Source organism: Ranitomeya variabilis, chromosome 1 (genome assembly GCF_051348905.1).
Source record: "Ranitomeya variabilis isolate aRanVar5 chromosome 1, aRanVar5.hap1, whole genome shotgun sequence".
In the NCBI taxonomy this organism is placed as follows: Eukaryota; Metazoa; Chordata; class Amphibia; order Anura; family Dendrobatidae; genus Ranitomeya; species Ranitomeya variabilis.
Window position 1 is genome coordinate 764,703,655 of NC_135232.1, and position 10,216 is coordinate 764,713,870.

The window sequence follows — 10,216 nt, forward strand, 5'->3', positions numbered from 1 at the left end:
TGCGCATGCGCCACCATTTTCAAAATGACTTTTCTTTTTTCCTCACTCAAGTAAATCTGCAAAAGGGATTATTAAGTGCACAGTAACCATGTGATTATGCTGCAGCACAGGTGCCACGACTAGCACTTGCCTGCAGAAGCGTTTTTTTTCTCTTCACTATGCACATATATTCATTATGCAAACTAGGGGTCAGGTCAGTGATAATATACCATACATGTGTCAGCAGTCTGCATTATGCATACATAATCAGAGCACCGCATACACCAGCCCCACCTTAGGGCACAAGAATCTCATTAACACAAAACTGAAAATAAAGATTAAGAAATAACCGTAAGACGGATTTCATCAACCAAGGTATCATATTATTCAGTATAACAGTGCCGACCTGACACTGTCTATAGGTTACTATGCACAACCCTCCTGACAGGTTCCCTTTAAGCAATGAACTTTGTTATATGAGGTTACTTGCGGGATTTTCTGTTGTTTTGGCACCTCAGGGGCTCGGCTAATGGAGCCCACAATCTAATCAAACACAATCTACATTCCAAAAGCCACGTAGTGCTCCTTCCCATCCAATCCTTGCCATGTGCTCTAACAGTAGTGTACAACCACATCTGGGGTACTGCCACATTTGGGAGAAATTGCATAACAAATTATGGGGTCAATTTTCTCCTATTACCTTATGTGTAAATTATACATTTAGTGCTAAAACAGTATTTTAGAGGAAAAAAAATGTAGCTTTCTGTTTTCACGTCTAAATGGTATAAAGTTTTGTGAATTTTCTGTAGGATATAAAGGCTCAGTACATCCAAAAATCAGTTCCTTGATTGGTCTAGTTTCCAAAATGTCTTCACTTGTGGGAGGTTTCTGTTGTTTTGGCATGTCAGGGGCTCTCCAAAAGCAACAAGGCATGCACAATCTAGTACAGACAAATTTATACTCCAAAAATCAAATAGCGCTCTTTCCTTTCCTAGCCCTGCCATGTGCCCAAACAGCAGTTTTCGACGACAGATGGGTAACTTTGTTTTTGTAAGAAATTGAGCAACAAATTATGGGGTCCGTTTCTAATATTATCCATTGTGAAAATTACAAATTTGGTGCTAAAACGACATTTTAGCAGAAAAAAATTAATTTTCGTTGTCTCATCCATATTTTAAAAAGTTATGTGAAGCACACATGGGGCTTACAAGCTCAACACCCCCTTAGATGAATTCCTTGATGGGTCTAGTTTCAAAAATGGTGTCTCTTGTAGGAGTTTCTGCTGTTTTGGTAAGACAGGGGCTTTGCAATTGAGACATTATGTCTGCAATCTATTCCAACCAAATTTACATTCCAAATCCCAAATGTCGTTTCTTCACTTCTGAGCCCTGCCGTATGTCCAAACAGAACTTTTAAACTACATGTGGGGTATCGTCTTGCTCAGAAGAAAGTGGGTAAAATCTTTGCTGTCCACTTTTTCATATTACATCTTGAAAAGGTGAAAAATTTGGAGCTAGAGAAACATTTTCGTGAAAAAAAAATAAAACTTTCAAATTGATAGCTTAATATTATCAAATTTATCATTATTATTATTTATTATTATTATTATTTATTTATATACAGTAGCACCATTAATTCCATGGTGCTGTACATGAGAAAGGGGTTACATACAGAGTTATAGATATCGTTTACAGTAAAAAAGTTTACAGTGACAGACTGGTACAGAGGGGAGAGGACCCTGTCCTTGCGGACTTACATTCTATGGGGTTGTGTAGTACACTGAATAAAATCATTGAGGAGTATAGTTTCTGAAAATGTGGTCACTTGTGGGGTTTTCTGCTGATTGGGCACCTTAGGGACCCTGTAAACACGATAAGGCTCCTGCAAACTATTTCAACCAAATTTGTTTTCCAAAATTCAAATCGTGCTCCTTTCCTTCCGAGCCCTTTCCAAACAGAGGTTTTTGACCACATGTGGGGGTATCAGCCCTCTCAGAAGAAACTAGGTAGCTAAAGTAAAAAAAACTGGGGCTAAACCAACATTTTAGAGTAAAAATTACAATTTATTTTTTTTCATTCAACTTTGCATTAATTTCTGTGTTGCACCTGAAGAGTTAAAAAATTCCCTGACAGCAGTTTTGAAGCATTTGAAGGGTGAGGTTTTTAAAATGATATCACTTTTGGGGAGTTTCCAATATATAGTCCCCTCAAAGTCCATTGAAATCTGAATAGGACCCTAAAAAATAGATGTTGTACAATTTAAAATTGATGCTAAAATATAACCCTTCTAACATTCTAACAAAACAAAATGACTTTTGAAAAATTATGCAAATGTAAAGTAAACATTGGAAATTATATTTATTAATTGTTTTGTACAGCATGACTAATTGGTTTAAGGATATAAAGAATGAAAGTTTGAAAATTGCGTACTTTTCTACATTTTCAATAAAATTCCGATATTTTCACAAATAAACCCAAAACATATTGACCTAAATTTACCACTGACATAAAGTACAATGCGTCAGGAAAGAACAGTCTTTAATCCCTGGGATATATTAAAGCATACCAGAGTTATTACCACATAAAATGACACTGGTCAGATTTCTATGATTTGGCCCGGTCATTAGGGTTAAAATTGACTTGGTCACTAAGAGGTTAATAGCAGATCATATGAAATAAAGTGCTATGAAAACAACTTCTGGGTTCACAGTAGCCTTTTTGCGGCACTTTTTTTGTTTCCTTTTACATGATTAGCTGTTTGCAGGGGTGGATTAAGGGTAGTCAGGGCCCCGGGCTGTTCAGACACTGTGGGCCCCCCGGTCATGTGACGGAGTAATGTGATGGGGTCATGTGACGGTGTCATGCTATACCTGAACCAGATAATTCCAGAAAAATAGTTGCTGTGTGAAACTATAACCTGTCAAACATCCATTGATCTAGTCAATTTACCCTTCAGTTAGGAAGAAAAAAAAACAAAAAAACAACACAATACTATCACCATAAGTGCCAGTATTCACAGGAGATCTGTACTTAGTATGCAGTGTCTGTGTAGAGGTAATACAGTGATCACTGGTGACATTATACACAGGACCTCTGTATATAGTATACAGTGTATAGTGTCAGCGTATAGGTAACACTGCCTCACCAGTGACATCTCTAGGTGAAGTCCTTCATCTTTCATCCAGCACAGACCACCATCACTTCATCCAGCCAGGACTCGTCTCTGCAGGAAATAACACAGTTATCTCGAGCTCCGCTTGAAGAACACATTACCTAATTTTTCCCAACTTCTATATTACACCACATGCAGAAAAAAAAGGCGACATAGTGTCACTCTACACAGTAACAGGACCGCCCCCCCATTTAAAACAGTGTCCTCAAAAAATAAAATAAATACATCTCTGCAGTAATAATATCCCTTAATTAGCTCCTATGGTAATAATGCCCCAGTGTGTCCTGCATATTGCCCCCAGTGTGTCCAGCATTCTGCCCCCAGTGTGTCCTGCATATTGCCCCCCAGTGTGTCCAGCATATTGCCCCCAGTGTGTCCAGCATCCTGCCCCCAGTGTGTCTTGCATATTGCCCCCCAGTGTGTCCAGCATATTGCCCCCAGTGTGTCCAGCATCCTGCCCCCAGTGTGTCTTGCATATTGCCCCCCAGTGTGTCCAGCATATTGCCCCCAGTGTGTCCAGCATATTGCCCCAGTGTGTCCAGCATTCTGCCCCAGTGTCTCCAGCATATTTCCCCCAGTGTGTCCAGCAATCTGCCCCAGTGTGTTCAGCATATTGCCCCCAGTGTGTCCAGCATCTCTGCTCCCAATGTCCAGCATACTGGCCCGGGCCCCCCGGATTGCCGTTCGCAATTAAAAAAAAAAAAAAAAAAAAGAGTTCTCCTCACCTGTCCGGGTTCCAGCGGCGAAGCTCCCTCCAGCAGCGCGCGCACGCTGGCGACTGACAATGACATCAGACGCCAGCGACCTGCGTGCTGCGGCTGATGTCAGCTGCCAGCCTCTGATTGGCTGGCGGCTGTTAACTATTGACGTGCGGGCACGCACCAGCACATCAATAGCATTTAACTGTCGCAGCGCCGGTAGGGGCCCGGTGAGCAGATGAGATGGTGCCCGATGCGAGCCCCCTCTGCCCACCGGGCCCATACGCCAGTCAGGGCAGTAATGCCCTGATGGCGGCAGGCAATCTGAGCGGTAGCCCAGGGCCCCCCAAACCAATGGGCCCTGGGCTACCGCCCAGATTGACCCTGTTATAATCCGCCCATGGCTGTTTGGTTAGTGCATTCGGATCAGATAAAAGCATATTTTTGGATAATTGACAAATTAATAAAACTGTTGAGAGAAGTGATACAAAGAGTAAAGGGGACAGGGGCTTATTAAGTAAGTGAAGCAAAAGGGAATAAAACTAGATGTTATTTGTTATTTTTAGGGTTGAACGGAAGTGGATGAGTCTATTCAATGAAGGTCAGGGAAGAACCAAACATCACCAGAGCAAAATAGTCTGAGAGGACGTGCGCATTTTGACACAGTGGTAAATGTGTGGATTACAAAAAACACTTACACAGCAAAAACCTGCAAAGCCATATACCATAGTTGCACACATAATATACCATACATGCGTCTCATGTGTGTCTTTTCTTGAGGTTCAGCACTGTATTTAACTATCACACCCAAAAGTGTTAGTTAAAGTGTACCTGCACTTTGATTTCTGTCTTTCTTGTAAGCAATTCCAATTCACTCATGTATTTTACATGTTAATAGAACAATGCATTTTGAGCTCTGATAATAAAAATAATTAGTTAATGAATACATGAATTTTCATATTAATAATTGACGCCTCTCTGCTAACGCCCTCTTGGAATCAAAATTTTAAATGCAAATATCTTCACAACAGAGATGAGAAATTACAAAACAAAATCTACGCTTTACTCAACTCTTCAGCCACTACTCCATCATATGGCCAGTTCAATATGCTCAAAATGATGAAAGGTCCTCTTTAACGCTGCCCTACTGCTGGTGTGAGTGTCTGTGTTGTAGATCTGAAGTGTGGTCTCCTTGTCCCAAAGTGAGTTAGCCTATGTGAAATAAGTTTTATCAAATAATTAAAGCGTGGACATAGCGCTTGAGGAGCGGTTTATGATTTTTGTGACTGGTTTGCGATTTTTTTCTGGAGCAATTGCTTTGACGAATCGGGGCCATTGTGTGTACTGTAACTGATGAGATTTTGTGCCTCATTTGAGTGAAGGACATAAATATATGTTGTGCCTCCTAATGTGGCAGTAATCAAATGCTTAAGGTACCTCTGTGTCATCAGTTGTGTTCAGTAATAGTGAATCATTTTCATCACACTGGTCTTTAAGGGAAATTACTCAACTAAATTGCACTTTACATTCCATACTTGTTTATATCCAGTTATAGGTGTTCTGTTATAAGTGGCATACATAGAAATCATGGGGCCTCACAGAAATACCTAATTGGGCCTGTCCCTCCCTACAAAAAATATATGGCAGTGTAGATGTGGTCATATCGCATAGGTGCAGTCACAAAAGGTCATAACCTCCCAGGGAGATGGACATATATTGCGACACTTACAAAGCTATTTTGTCTTTATTGAAGCCTCTAATTGTTATCACCCATTATGATACCTCTTTCATAGCTTCCCTAGAGTATGATGTAAACAAAAGTGCTTCACAAACAGTGAATTTCCCCACACGCACAGTATGATGACTCCACGGTGGCCCCAACATGGTACGATGTTGCCACAATGCCCTAACCCAATATGATGCCTTCAGTGTCCCAACACAGTATGATATCCCTACATATACCCCACACACATATCGAGCCTCCAGTGACCAACCAAACACAGTATTATGCCCTCAGAGTCCCCCCCACTCAATATGATGGTCCTCTTAGTCCTCACTCACAAAATAATGCCCCCCCAAAACAGTCCCTACATACAGTATGACTACATCCAATATGGTGCCCCTTCAGCCCCTACACACACTATGATAGATTAAAAATAGCCACATAATATTATTATGATGGCTCTTACAGCCCACCACAGTATGATGTCCCCCACCCAATATGATATCCCCACAAATCTCACATGTAGTATGATGGTACCAGAGCCCACCACAGAGTATGATAGTCCCATTGTCCCCAAACACTGTATGATGACCCATACAACTCCCCATACGTTATGATGACCCCCACAGTTTGAATACTCCCACTTGGTACTAGCACCGATCATGGGCACCCGCACCCGATCGTGTCGGCGCTCAGCATGAGGCCGCGTGATCACTGCACTGTACCAGTACTGCTGTTTGCAAGAATACAATTCTCGCAGAGCAGTACTAGTACGGCGCATGTCAGGAAGGGGTTAATATGAGACATACAGGTAGGACTAGACTAATATTTCTATCACCTGTATGCCCCTAGTAATAGGTCATATACCATCCAGGGGGTGACAGATTCCGTTTACGGTCACCATACAAATCAGACTAACGTTGGCTGAACCAACTGATATCGGCAAGTTCGGATGACAATTGAATGTGCATGGGGTCTACACAATCTCCTTTGACAGATAGTCTCAGAGGAGATAAGTATCTGCCATGCCTGATTTCGAAGGAGATAAGCTACTGACAGAGGAGTCTGGCAGCTGCTCTCTCATATAGAACATAGGAGTGCTCAATAGCATGGAGGAGTCGGGAGAGATTCAGTACCTGCCAGCCCAGTAATCAGCCAGCTGAAAGCTATCTATTATTTATTTGACCCCTTTAATCCAGGTGAAACTAAGCTGGAAAAATAAATACTTGTGGCTCCCTTCAACAGATGGATGTTTTCATGTATTCCTCCAAAGACATATAAAGCTTTGTTCAAATGTCTGTTTCTCTTCTTCCATCATATTTCTATTATTTTTTGACAGTAAGACTTCAGATCTTATCATCTTTTTCCTATGTATCGCGGATGCTGTAAATACAGAAACTTTCATACCGGTGTAAACAAAGCCTGATGCAATGTGTCTTCTCCCAGCTTCTGATGTTCTGACTTTCCTATACTGACACCCCCGGAAGAAGCTGGTGGCGAAACGACATCAGGGTGAGGGGACGCCTAGCAGATACTCAGGACCTCTTGTTATCTGTAAAGTTTTACTGTGCATACCATTTTCTTCATAGCCACTTGTGCACTGTGGCAGTCTCATAATGTCTATTATTTTGAGGACCATTTATATGATATGTAGACCTTTACATTAGTATATATACAGTACAGACCAAAAGTTAGGACTATGAAAATTGTACATTCACTCTGAAGGCATTAAAACTATGAATTAACACATGTGGAATTATATACTTAACAAAAAAGTGTGAAACAACCGAAATTATGTATTATATTCTAGGTTCTTCAAAGTAGCCACCTTTTGCTTTGATGGCTGCTTTGCACACTCTTGGCATTCTCTTGATGAGCTTCAAGAGGTAGTCAGAAAAATCTTTAAATGAGAAGGTGTGTCCAAACTTTTGGTCTGTACTGTATATCCTCCTGTATGTTGTATATTTTGTGTCACTTCAGGCACATGGTTTGGATACATACACATATATTTATACACCTATTTGTCTATGTCTATCTTACTTTCTGTAATATTCCCTTTTTTCTGCTTGGTGTCCCCGGATGGCATTTTGCTTTTGTAGATTATTTTAATTTGATATTTAATAAAGTAAACATATTTTTTTATCATTATTTGCTTGGGATCTCTTCATATTCTCACGAGTATTACATCTTTTATGGGAGTTTTTTTGTTGTAGTTTCTTGTACCAACCAACTGTAAGTATAAATCCAACCAACTGGAGCTATGCAATGAAATAGACTGTTGTGGTTCAGTGTCCTGGCTAAGTGATCACAAGTGTTTCTTAAATGGTACCAAGTCAAATTTTCCAAGCAGCAGATTAAATATTACCACTATATGACAGAAGGAGATGAGTTTAAGGGTTCCAGATCAACGGGAAAGTGGCAAGACTGTTGTGACTGTAACCCATGAGTAATACACCCTGGTCACCAGCTGGGCCATGCATCTAGGACAGTGTTTCTCAACTCCGGTCCTCAAGACCCACCAACAGGTCAAGTTTTCAGGATCTCTTAGTATTGCACAGGTGATAATTCCATCATCTGCTCCAGCATTAACTCCATCACCTATGGAAATCCTGAAAACATGGCCTGTTGGTGGGTCTTGAGGACTGGAGTTGAGAAACACTGATCTAAGAGGAGCAATGATCAAACAGCTCTACTTTATGAGTGGACGAATTTGACGAGGTGTAAACTGTAGATGTGCTATAACCTGCTGATGTCATAATTACAGTAAAGTGTGAAATGCTATGTAGCGTTAGAGAGGTGTGTGCTCTGCTGGGTTTATCTCTGGACACTAAAGAAGTGCTGGGGTTTTAGAACCCTATAAGCTTTTAAATGCTGAGATTTCATGTTGATGTGATGTATGCCAGAACTAATGACATGCTATAAAATGATGAATTAGGTGACTACCGTGTGCCTACCATTATCAGCAGGAAGAGAGTTAATCCTGACGTTTGTTTGCAAGTGTTGAAAAAGCATTTCCAAGGGAGAAGGAAGACAGCATATGTGAAATTGGGGAGGTGCGCTATCATTCTAGTAGTGGAGAATGCATTGTAGTGTACTCGTATTTCTATATATTTCTATATATTTCTAAAATACTGCGCTGAATTGAAAGTCCTTTGTGGGCCAACCATCTAACATTGAAAGTCACAATCAAGAGATTTAATTAACCCTTAAACTGAGGATACTTGGGGTGGTTGAAGCAATTATCAGTTCTCAAAAATGTAATACTTTTAACATAAGAGAATTAACATACAACTATGTTGAGGGATCACTGTATTTCCAACGTAGACAGATTTAATCAAAATAAAATTTATTTACAATCTGAAAACTATATAAATATTCACATTTACAAGTATTCCAGCTCCCACATGTCAAAGGATGGAAAACATTCCCAGATGCTTTAAAATAATTTGGACTTTATTTTTTCTTTCCCTGAATATAATATGAATAGACTGAAGCAAACCAAGGTGTCTGAGAAACACAAAGGCTGTCAACAATTAAAGGGGTTTTTCTATTTTTTTTTTTTTAGAAAAGTGGACCCCAAACGTTTCCATAAATGTAAAATAACAAAATCAGATAGTATTCATTCTCTCAGGGTCAGGAGCTTATGTCATCAACATCAGTCGAGCCAGATAAGCTTATGGATTGGGTGCATCCGTGAAGTGAGCTGTAGCCAAAAGACTGATATTGGAACAGTGGCGGTGAGGCAGCATGGGACCTGAAAATATTTGAGGTCAACTATTCTAAAACTTTATAGATAACTTTCCAATCACTTGAGGTCTGACTGCTAAGACCCCCCACTGATCCTGAGATGGGAGCTCTGAACAACTCCATCTGAAAAAAGCAGAGACTGATCATGCAAACCTCTGCTCCGTTAATTCTCAATGGGACCGCCAGGGATACCTGAGCGCTGTGCTCGGCTTATCTCTGACCCTACCATCAAGAGTGAATGAAGTATATATGCGCATGCTCGACCTCAGCTCCATTCAGATCCCCCTTCTCACAATCAGTGGGAGTCCTGGTGATCAGACCTCACTGGGATGGGCATTTCATAGCACCATTCTTCTGATTCTGGGGCTCAGAGCCGTCACACCCCCCACTGATTTGCAAGTCATCAAATACCCTTTTGATAGGTGGTAACTTTTGAAAGGTGATCAGTCACTCGTCATAAATTTTTAAATGTGTAAAGTTTATAAATATCAAAGTGATCTAAATGCCACCGTTTTCCAAAATTTACTTAGGAAATGTTGCTTTTTTTGTTCCTTAGCCTTTCCATTCCCAGGATGTGGCAGGTTTCTCCTTTTCCTCTATGTATGTAAATCTAGTTTTGTTAGCCAAGGGGGTTATCCTAAGCCCTTCTCTTAATCTTCCTGAGGATCATGTTACCTTGAATAAGACTAGATATTTTATTTGGAAAGTAAAGTCACATAAAAAAAACCCCCAGAACACTGGCATTTACATCAAAGTTATGGCAAGTTCTCCGTAATGGATTTGTCAGCAGAACAAAGCCCTATAATAAAATGAGATTCACATATGGAAAACTGGACACTTTTTTTACTTTACAAATGTATATTTAACACTAAGAATTTTAATATTTACAATAGTTTAC